A 16,278-nucleotide genomic window follows, 5' to 3' on the forward strand; every position below is an offset into this window, starting at 1 on the left:
TACTGTGCTCTAAAAATTAGTTTTCATTAGTGAACTGAGCATGCACCATACATAATCAGTGCTTGCACACCACTCCTACTGTGTTCTAAAACTTTGATTTCATTAGTGAACTGAGCATGCACCATACGTAATCAGTGCTTGCACAACAATCCTGTGTTCTAAAACTTTGATTTCATTAGTGAACTGAGCATGCACTATACGTAATCAGTGGTTACACTCCACGCGAGACGAATCTCCAGCTGCTTCACTCATCTCTAGAAGTGATTGATGGGCTCTATGCACTTTATAGTGTAAGCCATGCTTTAGCTTTGGCTTATGTGTTTTATATCATCTACACAATAATGTTTCTGTATATATTCACCCCAATAGTCCCCGCCCCCAAATGTTACACTGACCAATAGCAGAATAGTAGCAGTATCCACCATCTTTATTAGCCGCTTTTATATATATATATATATATATATATATATATATATATATACACACACACAGGATATAACAATAGTAGCAGAGAGCGTGCGGCAGGAGGGCCGGAACACAACGGCCATTACTTCTTATGGGATTCTCTCCTAATCCCCGGAAAGCTGACGGATTGGAAAAGACTTAGAAATTCTATTGGAGGAAAGAATTATTGGCGGGAAATGTTGGGATGGATCCAGCGGATATTGAGCATTAGTTTGCTGGGAGATATCTAGTTATTATTAGGAGGGAAAAGTCTTCTGTCCCTGTGACTTCTATCACCTAGATGAGATGGAAGGACTGGGATTGGAGCTGCACACTCCTCAGCCCCTATGGCCGCAGCTTTATTTCCAGCCATCACATCCGATTGGAAGAAATTATGGTTTTTCCATCAATAAGACATAAATAAGGCGACTGTCCAGTGTAAGCTCTATGATAACAAGTTACGTTTTCCATTTGTGAGTTCTTTCATGCTCCATTAGAGATTACTTTTTCTTCAAAGACTTCACATATATGGGCCTATGCTCAACAAGACTTTTTTTTTTTTTTTTAACAGAAAAACATTTCCCACATTCTCAACATGAAAATGGCTTCTCCCCTGAGTGAATATTTTGATGCTTAACAAGACCTCTTTTTCGAATAAAACATCTTCCACATTCTGAGCATGAAAAAGGCTTCTCCCCTGAGTGAATATTTTGATGTTCAAGAAGACTGGATTTTTTAGTAAAACATTTTCCACATTCTGAGCATGAAAATGGCTTCTCCCCTGTGTGACTTTGTCGATGCTTAACAAGAGTTTGTTTTAGCGTAAAACATTTCCCACATTCTGAGCATAAAAATGGCTTCTCCCCTGTGTGAATTTTTCGATGGTTAACAAGACATATTTTTTGAGTAAAACATTTTCCACATTCAGAGCATGAAAATGGCTTCACCCCTGCGTGAATTTGTTGATGCTTAACAAGATTTTGTTTTTGTGTAAAACATTTTCCACATTCTGAGCATGAAAATGGCTTCTCCCCTGTGTGAATGTGTCGATGCTTAACAAGATTTTGTTTATCCGTAAAACATTTCCCACATTCTGAGCATGAAAATGGCTTCTCCCCTGTGTGAACTCTCTGGTGTTTAAAAAGTTGTATTTTTATACGAAAACATTTTCCACATTCTAGACATGAAAATGGCTTCTCCCCTGTGTGAATTCTTTGATGATAAACAAGATCTGATTTTGCTAAAAAAGATTTACCACATTCTGGACAGGAAAATGGCTTATCTCCTGTGTGAATTTTTTGATGCTTAACAAGAAGTGATTTTAACATAAAAGCTCTCGCACATTCTGGACATGAAAACGGCTTCTCTCCTGTGTGAATATTTTGATGCTTAAGAAGGTGTGATTTTTGAGTAAAACATTTCCCACATTCAGAACATGAAAATGGCTTCTCCCCTGTGTGAATTTTTTGATGCAGAACAAGATATGATTTTTGAGTAAAACATTTACCACATTCTAAGCATGAAAACGGCTTCTCTCCTGTGTGAATTCTTTGATGCTTAACAAGATTTGATTTTTGAGTAAAACATTTACCACATTCTGAGCATGGAAATGGCTTCTCCCCTGTGTGAACTCTCTGGTGTACAAAAAGGTGTATTTTTCTACGAAAACATTTTCTACATTCTAGACATGAAAATGGCTTCTCTCCTGTGTGAATTCTTTGATGATCAACAAGATGTGATTTTACTATAAAAGATTTCCCACATTCTGAACATGAAAATGGCTTCTCCCTTGGGTGAAGTGTTCTTTTGTACGAAAAACATTTCTCACCTTCTGTAAATTTAAATGGCTTATCTTCTATGTGAGATCTTTGATGTCTAACAAGACATGACTTTTTAGCAAAACACTTCCCACATTCTGAACATGGAAATGGCTTATTTTTTGCATGAGCACTTTTATGTTCACCATCCTTTCTGTGCCTTTTATTCTGTATAACAGTCTGTGACGGATCAGTAGATGGGACTTGTATAGAAGGATGAGATGGCAGATCTTTGCTGTGAGGGGCTGGGGGTATATCTGGGGTAATAGAAGCTTCTTCATATGTATCTTGTGTGATCTGACCATCTGCTGTAATATCTGGAGATATCTGATGTCCCTCTGATCTCCGGGTACACTCAGCTGCCAAGAAGAAACTCATTCTATTAGCAAGGAGTAATATAACGGTGCGGCTTCTGCAGATATCGCTCGTCTTATTTATAGAACATCTCTAAGTGCAGCTTTCCCAGAATTCCTCCTCATTCTCCCCATCCCCCCCCCCAATCTGATCCCACATTCTCTCATCCACAGGGATTTCTCAGCATTGATGACACCACAAGGTTATTATACAGCAACACCAGACACCTCAGCTGCTGCTTCTCTGTTCTGGACGTTGCTCTGGGTAACAAATATCTTCCATAGAACGTCCTCAGACTGGAAGGTGGTAAAGATACAACGTTCCATTCCCAGCACATTTTGTTGGCCTCCTGCTATCTTCCTCAGCTCCTCCTTCTTTCCTCTGCTCTTCCTTCTTTCCTCTGCTCTGGTATAACCTCACTACTGAGGAATCATCTCTCCCTCCATTCTGTGCTGCTGACTACCGACCCATCTCTAATCTTACTTCTCCGAACTCCCGGAGTGTCCGTTCTTCTCTCATCTAATTGGCCATTTCTCAGCTACTCTATACTACAAGTACTAAAGTCTGTTGAAGACTAATAAACTAAGAAGAATTTGTGGCTTTTGGCTTCTTACATTTATGCCTACTCTGCAAAAAAATACACACAAAATTCTGAGGAGCATGTGTGAGTGTTCTCTGCATTTAGTGATCACTACTCACCTGGGCGGTTACCTGTAGTGTTGTCCTCCTTATACTGCTCATCACTGCCATCATCTGTCTCTTCCTCTTCTTCTTTTACCCTAATGTCTGTAACATTGAAATGGCTCAGATCTTTCCCCATAGGAATCTCCTCCTTATACTGCTCATCACTGCTGTCATCTGTCTCTTCTTCTGATGTGCTGTCTATATCATTAATAGAGTCCAGATCCTTCCCTGTAGTGATGTCCTCCTTATACTGCTCATCACTGCTCACATCTGTCTCTGCAGCATTAATATTGTTCCCATCTTCCCCCTGATTCATAAGATGTGAGAGAAATATTGTAAAAGTCATGAGACAGGAGGAGAAGTCAGGTGGGATGTACAGATCATAGGGAACATCTCCATCTACCTGATCCTGATCCTGTGGGAGAAGAGGACGGGGACATCTCTCTGGTGCTGTTCTCTTACTGGATCTGACTGGAGGGAACACATACAGAGACTGAATTCATTCTTTCCATCCAGATAATACAGAGAGGAGGTGTGTATATAGTCCTGTCTATTACCTGCTGATGGGAGGGGCTGCTGATCCTCCAGCATCACATCCTTGTACTGATCCTTGTGTCCTTCTACATACTCCCACTCCTCCATGGAGAAATAGACCGCCACGTCCTGACACCTTATAGGAACCTGACACACACAATGATCACACAGTCACCCCCCCAGTGGCGGATTATAATGTGGGTGGTTTGGGCAGCCCGAGGCTCCGGGGGGGCCCATTCCATGCCGCCCACATTATTACAAAGGATGCTACTACAGAGCAGCAGAATGGGCCCCTGATGATCATGTACTGGCGGCACGCTAACCTTGGAGTCCGCCGCTGTGCCGCCCCCTCTCCTCAATTCCCTGCCTGGTGGCTGAACTACGGGAACTTGCCCTCTGTCCCGGCGGGCACTTAGCTCTCTGACCCCTGCGTGCGTACGCTGCGGCTCCAGGTGGGCGGGCCTTGGGACACGTCTGGCGATGCTGCATGAAGTCAGCTGAGCTTGAGCTGACTGTGCACGGCCGCCGAGGGCCGTTTCTAGGCCCCGCACTTACCACATCAACAGCGCCCCCCCGGCTGGCTTCCCTCCCCCTGAGATGATGTCGGCACTAGCCAGCACCGATCCACCGTCCTCTCTCTACACCAGGGTTTCCCAACCTGCAGTATGCACCAGGTTGAGGGGGTAGGCAGGAGGCATCAGGGACCAAAAGGAGAGGATGTTATTCTAAAAAATCAAGCCAGGGCTGAGCAGTTAGAGCACTGTCGGCTCCTGTCACACGGAGTGCAGTGTGTGATTTGTGAGACAGCGCTGCAGCTGCCGAACACACTGCCTGCTAACCTCCATCTACACCTGTGCTCAACATAAATCAGTCGGCTGTGTGTGGGCAGATGCAGCATTATCTGTAACACAGGCCGTGCTTCCCCATCTGTGTAGTGAATGACCTGTGACCTCTGTACGGCCCTGTGCGTCCTCCCTCCTTCTCCTCCCTGTGCAGCATCCTCTCCAGGCCTATGTGTGCTGGTAAGCCTGTCTATGTCCTCTCCCCTGACTGTTTATCTATCTATCTATATCTCCTATCTATCTATCTCCTATCTATCTATCTATCTATCTCCTATCTCTCTATCTATCTATCTCCTATCTCTCTATCTCCTATCTATCTATCTATCTCCTATCTCTCTATCTATCTATCTCCTATCTATCTATCTATCTATCTCTCTATCTATCTATCTCCTATCTCTCTATCTATCTATCTATCTATCTATCTCCTATCTATCTATCTCCTATCTATATCTCCTATCTATCTATCTATCTATCTATTATCTATCTATCTATCACAAGATAATCACGGAGCAGCACTCCAATAGCAAGTAGTGGTAACCTGGTGCCTCTGGATGAGTCTTGACCACGGACTCAATTAGCTATATCTCAATATATTCCACGGCACTCCGGATATTCATTAAACAAGTGACAAAGGTTTATTCCATCAAAATGAAGATAAACAAGTGCAGCACAGCAAACAATTCGTGCGAATTATGCAGCACGAATTGTGTTTGCTGTGCTGCACTTGTTTATCTTCATTTTGATGGAATAAGCCTTTGTCACTAGTTTAACGAATATCCGGAGTGCCGTGGAATATATTGAGATATATCTATCTATCTAGAAAATTCAAAAAATGGTTGCAGCACTCCAGACTAAAGTGAAAAAATGTAAGGATTTATTCCATAAAAATCACACACAGAGAATAGGCGACGTTTCGCCCTCACACTGAGAGCTTTCTCAAGCCAGTGAATACACTCAGGAAAAGCTGTGATATATATCTAACAAAGTGATTACTAAATCATGTGCAGCTGTGTACCCGTGTTGCGTCAACATATTGACCAATCACATAGTGTCAAAATGAGCGTAATACATAAGGGAATAAAGATTCCAAAAACAAAGTGAAAATATTCAAGGTGAAGATAAACATTCAGGAACTCATGCCTTAAATGTTTATCTTCACCTTGAATATTTTCACTTTTTCTTTTTGGAATCTTTATTCCCTTATGTATTACGCTCATTTTGACACTATGTGATTGGTCAATATGTTGACGCAACACGTGTACACAGCTGCACATGATTTAGTAATCACTTTGTTAGATATATATCACTGCTTTTCCTGAGTGTATTCACTGGCTTGAGAAAGCTCTCAGTGTGAGGGCGAAACGTCACCTATTCTCTGTGTGTGATTTTTATGGAATAAATCCTTACATTTTTTCACTTTAGCCTGGAGTGCTGCAACCATTTTTTAAATTTTCTAGATAGATAGATATATACCTCTTGGATCAGCGTGAGGCAGCTGGCACCCAGCAATCCACTTTCTCTCCGAGTACTGCGTATTTTGTTTTATCTATCTATCTATATCTCCTATCTATCTATCTATATCTCTTATCTATCTCCTATCTATCTATCTATCTCCTATCTATCTCCTTCTCCTATCTATCTATCTATCTCCTATCTATCTATCTCCTATCTATATCTATCTATCTATCTATATCTCCTATCTATCTATCTATCTATCTATCTCCTATCTATCTATCTATCTATCTATCTATCTCCTATCTATCTATCTATCTATCTATCTATCTATCTCCTATCTATCTATCTATCTCCTTATCTATCTATCTATCTATCTATCTCCTTATCTATCTCCTATCTCCTATCTATCTCCTATCTATCTCCTATCTATCTATCTATCTATCTATCTATCTATCTCCTTATCTATCTATCTATCTATCTATCTATCTCCTTATCTATCTCCTATCTCCTATCTATCTCCTTATCTATCTCCTATCTCCTATCTATCTCCTATCTATCTATCTATCTATCTATCTCCTTATCTATCTCCTATCTCCTATCTATCTCCTATCTATCTATCTATCTATCTATCTATATATCTCCTATCTATCTATCTATCTCCTATCTATCTCCTATCTCCTATCTATCTCCTATCTATCTATCTATCTATCTATATATCTCCTATCTATCTATCTATCTCCTATCTATCTCTCCTCTCTATCTATCTATATCCCCTATCTATCTATCTCCTATCTATCTATCTATCTATCTATCTATCTATCTATCTATCTATCTCCTTATCTATCTCCTATCTCCTATCTATCTCCTATCTATCTATCTATCTATCTATCTATCTATCTATCTATCTATATCTCCTATCTATCTATCTATATCTCCTATCTATCTATCTATATCTCCTATCTATCTATCTCCTATCTATCTCCTATCTATCTCCTATCTATCTATCTATATCCCCTATCTATCTCCTATCTATCTATCTCCTATTATCTATCTATCTATCTATCTATCTCCTATCTATCTATCTCCTATTATCTATCTATCTATCTATCTATCTATCTATCTCCTATCTATCTATCTCCTATCTATCTCCTATCTATCTCTCCTCTCTATCTATCTATATCCCCTATCTATCTATCTATCTATCTATCTATCTATCTCCTATCTATCTATCTATCTATCTATCTATCTCCTATCTATCTATCTATCTCCTATCTATCTCCTATCTATCTCCTATCTATCTCCTATCTATCTATCTATCTATCTATATCTCCCATCTATCTCCCAACTACTAATATCTATCTCCTATCTATCTATCTATCTATCTATCTATCTATCTATCTGTCCGTCCGACCTTCTTCTATCTTCTCTTTGATCTATTTATCTTTCTCCTAGCTATGCAGAAGCTATGAGCAGCACATATAGATCACAATGCAGTCAGGTGCCAGTAGACAGATCCTTGAGCAGGGTTAGCTAATGAAAAGATGCCCTGTAGCATCTACTAGCATCTATACTAAAACAGCATAAAGAAAAAGAATGAACATTATTTCCAATGGGAAACATTAGGCCACATTCACACGTTTTGTGTTCCGCATGGAACACGGATGTGGAATGCCTGTAACGGACTAACCCCCCCCCCCTGCCCCGTCCGAGCAGAGGAACTGTATGCATACGCGCCGGGCTGTAATAAAACAGCACATTGTGCATACAGTTCCCCCGCTCCCAGCATCTTATCGGAGATGCTGCCCAGACGGGTGGGGTGGTGGGGGGGGGGGGTTAGTCCGTTACAGGCATGCCACATCCGTGTTCCAATGCCCACAGCAGCCACAGCCTCCAAAAGTCATCCCTAGCCCTGCCCACACCGTGTGTTGCCAACCTAACATACCGCTGGGGTCATGCTGCTTCAGTGAGGTCATCCGCCACTTCATTCATTGGACAGATGGCCACAGCGGCGCCCCTCTCCTGCCACCACAAGCGCTACAATGACATCCCCAGGGGATGTTCAAGGGCAATAGCAGCACCAAGCTCAGATCGCCTGTGAGTATTGTAACCTGGGGGATGGAGGCCGGCGGATAGTGTGTGTGTGTGTGTGTGTGTAGGGGGGGTCGGTCAGGTGGGATAGTGTGTGTGTGTAGGGGGGGTCGGTCAGGTGGGATAGTGTGTGTGTGTAGGGGGGGTCGGTCAGGTGGGATAGTGTGTGTGTGTGTAGGGGGGGGTCAGGTGGGATAGTGTGTGTGTAGGGGGGGGGGGGGTCAGGTGGGATAGTGTGTGTATAGGGGGGGGGGGGGTCAGGTGGGATAGTGTGTGTATAGGGGGGGGTCAGGTGGGATAGTGTGTGTGTAGGGGGGGGTCAGGTGGGATAGTGTGTGTGTAGGGGGGGGTCAGGTGGGATAGTGTGTGTGTAGGGGGGGGGTCAGGGGGGATAGTGTGTGTGTAGGGGGGGTCAGGTGGGATAGTGGGATAGTGTGTGTGTAGGGGGGGGGGTCAGGTGGGATAGTGTGTGTGTAGGGGGGGGGGTCAGGTGGGATAGTGTGTGTGTAGGGGGGGTCAGGTGGGATAGTGTGTGTGTGTGTGTGTGTGTGTGTGTGTAGGGGTGGGGGTCAGGTGGGATAGTGTGTGTGTAGGGGGGGTCAGGTGGGATAGTGTGTGTGTAGGGGGGGTCAGGTGGGATAGTGTGTGTGTAGGGGGGGGGTCAGGTGGGATAGTGTGTGTGTAGGGGGGGGTCAGGTGGGATAGTGTGTGTGTGTAGGGGGGGTCAGGTGGGATAGTGTGTGTGTAGGGGGGGTCAGGTGGGATAGTGTGTGTGTGTAGGGGGGGTCAGGTGGGATAGTGTGTGTGTGTAGGGGGGGTCAGGTGGGATAGTGTGTGTGTGTAGGGGGGTCAGGTGGGATAGTGTGTGTGTGTAGGGGGGGTCAGGTGGGATAGTGTGTGTGTAGGGGGGTCAGGTGGGATAGCGTGTGTGTGGGGGGGTGTAAGGTGGGATAGTGTGTGTAGGGGGGGTTCAGGTGGGATAGTGTGTGTGTGTAGGGGGGGTCAGGTGGGATAGTGTGTGTGTGTAGGGGGGGTCAGGTGGGATAGTGTGTGTGTGTAGGGGCGGGGTCAGGTGGGATAGTGTGTGTAGGGGCGGGGTCAGGTGGGATAGTGTATGTGTAGGGGGGGTCAGGTGGGATAGTGTGTGTAGGGGGGTCAGGTGGGATAGTGTGTGTGTAGGGGCGGGGTCAGGTGGGATAGTGTGTGTAGGGGGGTCAGGTGGGATAGTGTGTGTGTAGGGGCGGGGTCAGGTGGGATAGTGTGTGTGTGTAGGGGGGGTCAGGTGGGATAGTGTGTGTAGGGTCAGGTGGGATAGTGTGTGTGTGTGTGTGTGTGTAGGGGGCGTCAGGTGGGATAGTGTGTGTGTGGAAGGTTTTTTGCAGGCAGAGGGGGGAACTTTATAACTATGGTGGGTACAGCAGGTGCATTATTACTATGTAGGGAGCATAGCAGGGGGGCATTTTTACTATGGGGGGACAGCAGGGGACATTATTACTATATGGGGGTACAGCAGGGGATTCTACATACAGGGGGCAACCCACATACCTGCTTACTTTACTGCGCATGACACCAAACAGCGCAATTCCTACTGTATGGGACCCTATAGGTAGGAGAAAGGAAGGAAGTTGAAGGAAAAGTGCGGAGCCTAAAATGTTTGTGTGGCAGGTTCTGAAGAGATGAAGAGAATTGTAGCTGGAAGAAATCATCATGGAGGTCTGGGCCGGATGGCGAGGAAAAAGGAAAGCGACACCTCAGATCAAAGACGTCACCTGTGAGTCACTGGTTGAATCTTGAAAAAAGCCCCCCCCTTCCTTCCCCAGCGCTCAACTGAGTGAGGTTGGGGGTGGGGGGTGGGGGCGCTTTTGTCAGGATTCGCCCTGTTGCCAAAATGGCCTAGAAACTGCCCTGCCGCTGCCCATACCGAAGACGAGCAGCACAGAACAGCTTAGCAGCCTCTTCCGTTTAGAGCTGGGGGGAGGGGGAGGCTGCCTGGCAGTGGGAATGGACAATGATTATTGGGGTAGGCTGCATAGGGGGGCCAGGTGGCCATATGTTTAGAAAGGGTAGATCAGCACCCTCCTCTCCTGACATCCTCTGTGCTGCTGTGACCTCTCCTATAGGATTAGCACCCTCCTCTCCTGACATCCTCTGTGCTGCTGTGACTTCACCTATAAATCAGCACCCTCCTCTCCTGACATCCTCTGTGCTGCGGATTGATCGGGGGGGGGGGGGGGGGGGGGCAGGTTGGGTGGACAGCTCGGGGCCCAGGGTACATTTAATCCGCCACTGCATCCCCCCACCCCTCCAGTGGTGTTACTGTATAATGTCCCAGCATTCCCAGCAGCCACAGTCTCACCTCTCCACTCAGCAGCTCCACCATCTTGTTGGTGACTTCTAGGATCTTCTCTTCCTCCATTTCCTCATGTATCAGGGGCCCCGGGATTGGGCTCAGGGTTCTTCCCCATCCTTCACACCCAGGGGCCCCACAGCGCCCACTAGAGGACTTCTTCACTACTGTGTAATCCTGTGTATGGAGAGACACATTACTATCACTCCATCCATTCCCAGAATCCCTCACCTCTCCAGTCCTATCCATCTGTTATTCCATAGATAAGAATGATGTCATGATGACATCACTCCCAGAATCCCTCACCTCTCCAGTCCTATCCATCTGTTATTCCATAGATAAGAATGATGTCATGATGACATCACTCCCAGAATCCCTCACCTCTCCAGTCCTATCCATCTGTTATTCCATAGATAAGAATGATGTCATGATGACATCACTCCCAGCATCCCTCACCTCTCCAGTCCTATCCATCTGTTATTCCATAGATAAGAATGATGTCATGATGACATCACTCCCAGAATCCCTCACCTCTCCAGTCCTATCCATCTGTTATTCCATAGATAAGAATGATGTCATGATGACATCACTCCCAGAATCCCTCACCTCTCCAGTCCTATCCATCTGTTATTCCATAGATAAGAATGATGTCATGATGACATCACTCCCAGAATCCCTCACCTCTCCAGTCCTATCCATCTGTTATTCCATAGATAAGAATGATGTCATGATGACATCACTCCCAGAATCCCTCACCTCCCCAGTCCTATCCATCTGTTATTCCATAGATAAGAATGATGTCATGATGACATCACTCCCAGAATCCCTCACCTCCCCAGTCCTATCCATCTGTTATTCCATAGATAAGAATGATGTCATGATGACATCACTCCCAGAATCCCTCACCTCTCCAGTCCTATCCATCTGTTATTCCATAGATAAGAATGATGTCATGATGACATCACTCCCAGAATCCCTCACCTCCCCAGTAAGCAGGAAGAGTATGTGTAGGGTGAGGGTTATTATCCTGTCGGCCATCTTGTCTCTGTCTCTCTCCATGGTTGATCGGTCGCTCTGGAGAATTATCAGTAGAGGATCCTGTAATGTAGGAGAGAAGATGAGACAATGTAACATCACATACAGTCACTACCTCAGCAGCTCCGGCCAAGGAATAGTTTGATGCTTCTCCTCGCTGTAGCTGGGGAACACGGCGATCGGCTGTGCAGACTAATTCACCATTTAAATGCTAGTGTCAAAGCTGACAGCAGCATTTAAATGTTTAAAACCCATCACCTGGTGGTCTAGAGGCCGATCATGGAGTAGCCATCTGCGGTTTTGGCCAGGCCTCAGTGACACTATGCCCTGATCCCGGCTCGGCAATCCTTTATCACGGGCTCAGCAGCCCATAGTAATTGAGCACCAATCTTAAGAGATCAGGGCAGTACATATGTACTGCATAGATCTCTATGATAAATCAAAGATCATAGAAGTAAAAAAAAAATTTAAGGGTTTTCATTAACAAATGAAAATTTATATATATATATATATATATATATATATATATATATATATATATATATATATATATATATATATATATATATATTTGATATCGTTCTATGTGGAATCACCCAAACTATTAAATTATCACATCCCTGATCATGCACCAAAGTGCAAAATTGCTGATTTTTGGTCAAATCCGGAAAAAATGTAATAAAAAATTATCATGAGTCCCATATACGCAAGCAAGGTACAGAGAGAGAGTACAGATCGTGGCGCAAAAACTGACGCCTCACACAGCCCCATAGACCAAAGGATAAAAGCGCTATAACAAGGTCAGCATTACCAAGAGCAAGTAGTGTAAACACGAAATCCCTTCAAGCTTTTAATTTCAGCGCACAAATATTTTTGTCTCTATGAAAAGTTTTGACACTTTAACAGATATTACAAAGTCATAAAACTCTGTAATGTAATTACCTATCTGTCTCCGTTTCCCCCTCTGAAATGCAGCCAAAGAAAGGGAGAAAAGCAAAGGAAGTTGTGGCGGTAAAGTGATGCCCTGCTGCAAAATTACACGTGTTTCTCAGTGATGATTTCCAGCAGATATGTCTGTCCCTATCTGGTCTCTGTATACGGCCGATCAGGAGATACAACGGCCAATATGTACAGACACAGCAATGTAATAACCAACACTACCTGCAGATACAGGAGCCGTGTGCTTCCCCTGTGCTTCCAGGACCTGCCATGATATCACAGTCATGTGATCTGTCACATGGAGGAGGAGGAGTCACATGATCAGGGGCTGCTGCTCAGTGTATGCAGGACTCTGCTGTGCTGGATGAGCTGAAGTGATGTGTATGCAGCAGAGCTGTGTGTGATGTGTGTGGAGCAGAGCTGTGTATGTGTGTGTTATATATGCCTGCAGCAGAGCCCTGTGTGTAATGTACATGTAGCTGAGCTGTATATGTGTAATGTACATGTAGCTGAGCTGTATATGTGTAATGTACATGTAGCTGAGCTGTATATGTGTAATGTACATGTAGCTGGGCTGTATATGTGTGTAATGTACATGTAGCTGAGCTGTATATGTGTGTAATGTACATGTAGCTGAGCTGTATATGTGTAATGTACATGTAGCTGAGCTGTATATGTGTGTAATGTACATGTAGCTGAGCTGTATATGTGTAATGTACATGTAGCTGAGCTGTATATGTGTAATGTACATGTAGCTGAGCTGTATGTGTGTAATGTACATGTAGCTGAGCTGTATATGTGTGTAATGTACATGTAGCTGAGCTGTATATGTGTAATGTACATGTAGCTGAGCTGTATGTGTACACAGTAGAGCTGTATATGTGTGATTACAGCTATGACTCTGGGTGACATTGTGTGCTCGGTTATATGTCTTTATATAAATATACGACCAGAGGGATAGAAGAGAGAACACAGGTTTCTGATATTGCAGATGAAATGTGTGAAATTCTGGTAGTAATAATAATAATGTCTTAGACCAGGAAGCGGCCGGGTGATTGGAGCCAGCTATGAGATCTGGAGATTCTTACTGCATGGCTTATGGTCCTTTTACACGGAGCGATAATTCGCCCAATCGAACGGTTAACGATTTCGAAGTAACGATGTGTTTTTTATAACGATCAGTGTTTAGACAGAACAATATATCGTTTGAACAAATAGTTATTGCGATCGTTTTAAGATCACTTAAGCCCATCTCACACACAGGGTGAATCGGTGAAAGACTATACACAAAGCCATCTGCAAATTTATTGCGAAAGGACCAACGATGATTTGAGAACTTGTTGAAAGATCACAATGACCGATTTATCGCTCGTCGTTTGATCGTTAGCTGTGTTTACACATACCGATTATCGCTCAAATGCCATCGTTATCGTGAAAATTCGAATGATAATCGTTTTGTCTAAAGGCGCCATTACCCTGCTAGATTGAGAGTGGTGGATGGGGATCACCTGCTGTAGGCATTTTCTAGATTTGGTACGGGTGCCCGGCCGGATTCACTAAGAGGCATGGGAGACGTGATCATGGTAGTAGACATATTGTTAGACAGACATGCTGGTGTCGCCCTTCCTCCGGTTCCTCCCTGTTAGACATGGGGTGGGTTGATGTATATAGATTTATTTACCTTAGCACTAAAACGTATTCTTGCCATAATGTGGGATACATCATTTCATCACGTATCGATTATATGTTTAATAGCTCCCAATGTAATTCCTCTGATGTGTCACAATGGGGTGCGAGGACCCTCAGGTCACTGCCCTGTCATCTTCCATATCTTCCATCTCCCACTCCTCCCAAATCTGCTTAATCGAATCTGTCACTAGGTATATTCCACCTTAAATGAGAGCAGCATAAACTAGTGACAGAAATGCCGAAGAGATCGGTGTATTACTTTCATCATTCTGTTCAGCCGTTCTCCTAAACGAAAATGGTATTCTTGTCCCGCTCCTCCCCCCACCGTTGACTTCCTATACACAGCATGGATAGATAACTGCCAATCAGCAGCTGGTGGGCGGAGTTTCCTGGTTCTCATAAATATCCAGGACTACTGAGCTCATGCACATAATGGAGAGGACTACTTATTGTCCATGTTATTTAGGAGGAGATCTCTGGATCAGCTGCACAGAACAATATAAGTGATACATCATTCTGTTCAGTGTTACTAGTTTATACTACTTCTAGGCGCTCCGTTTACATGGAGTAAAGCTGGCGGATTCTCATACTGGCTGTCTATGGGAGGCTCGTGCGGAAGAATTGACATGTATGACACAGAGGCTGGCGGGATTCCACGGCAGAGAATTCTGCCGCGGAATTACACCAGTTTTACTCCGTGTGAACATAGCCTAAATAGGACACCTTAGATAGGTTAAAGTCTCTTTAACCACTTAAGGACGAAGCTAATTTTAGTTTTTGCGCTTCCGTTTTTTCCTCCTCGTGCTTAAAAGGTCACAGCGTTTGCATTTTTTCACCTACAGACTCACATGATCCCTTATTTTTTTGCAATAACAGACTTAATTTTTGCATTAAAAATGCTGCAAAACCAGAGAAAAAATTATTTTCGCCATGAAATTGAAAATAAGACACAATTTTTTTTAATTTCAGGAAGTTTTGTGTTTACACCGTTCGCCCTATGGTAAAACTGAAATGGGATCTATTCTCCCCACGTCGGTACGATTACAACAATACCCAATTTATATAACTTTCGTTTTATTTGACTACTTTAAAAAATTTTTTTAAACCTTTTCAAAAAAAAAAAATGTTCTTTATAATTGCCAGGCTTATAACGCTTTTATCCTTTAGTATATGGGGCTTTGTGAGGTGCCGTTTTTTGCGCCATGGCGTGTTCTTTTTTTTTCGGTACCTCGCTTGCTTATATGCAACTTTATCACTTTTTATAAAAAAAATTCTGGATTTGATGTGACTAAAAATCGGCACTGTTGCATTCTGGTGGGTTTTTGCGCTTACGCCGTTTGCAGTGCGAGATCAGGAATGTGATAATTTAATAGTTTATGCGATACCAAATATGTTAACTTATTTATTCATAAAATGACAAAGGGGGGGGGGGTGATTTTATTATTAACCTCTTCACGTCAGTAATACGTACATATACATTCCTACTGCACATACCCCCGTGCAGTAGGAATGTTTATAAACGTTCCTTACTATGAGAAGGGTTTGATGTGTGCGGGATCGCTGCAGAGAGAGCGCCCCCGCACACATTAGTGTCCTGGGAGCCGAGGATAATGACAGGCAGCTGCAATCCTGCAGCTGCCTGTCATTAGCTCCTTAATTGACGCGATCTATAGCGATCCTGGCATTTAAGGTTCTGTCACTGAGTGATCAGGACCCCTGCTGCCATGCTGCGGGGGTCCCGATCACTTGTACCAACAGGTGGGGGTAAGCCACTTACCTCCGTCCTGTCGGATCGGCCATCTATGGATAGTCTGCTCTCAGGCAGGCTCTATGCATAGATTGCCGATAACACTGATCTATGCTATGCTATGGCATAGCATAGATCAGTACATGCCATCTAATGATTGCATGTTTTACAGTGAAATATAAGTGTTGTTTTTTTTTTTTTAAAGTGTAATAAAAAAAGTTTTTAAAAGTATAATAAACCCTTCTAACCCCCCCCCCCCAAATAAAAGTTTAATATACCTCCTTGCCTATTATAAAACAAACA

The 16,278-nt window shown here is 43.8% G+C and overlaps 1 pseudogene; it reads right to left on the reverse strand.

Moving 5' to 3' along the window:
- The window catches only part of LOC138786656 (zinc finger protein 850-like), a 40,161-nt pseudogene extending 35,287 nt beyond the window's left edge, over positions 1–4,874 (reverse strand).
- Between the last annotated feature and the right edge of the window lie 11,404 nt (positions 4,875–16,278).

Source organism: Dendropsophus ebraccatus, chromosome 3 (genome assembly GCF_027789765.1).
Source record: "Dendropsophus ebraccatus isolate aDenEbr1 chromosome 3, aDenEbr1.pat, whole genome shotgun sequence".
NCBI classification, from domain to species: Eukaryota; Metazoa; Chordata; class Amphibia; order Anura; family Hylidae; genus Dendropsophus; species Dendropsophus ebraccatus.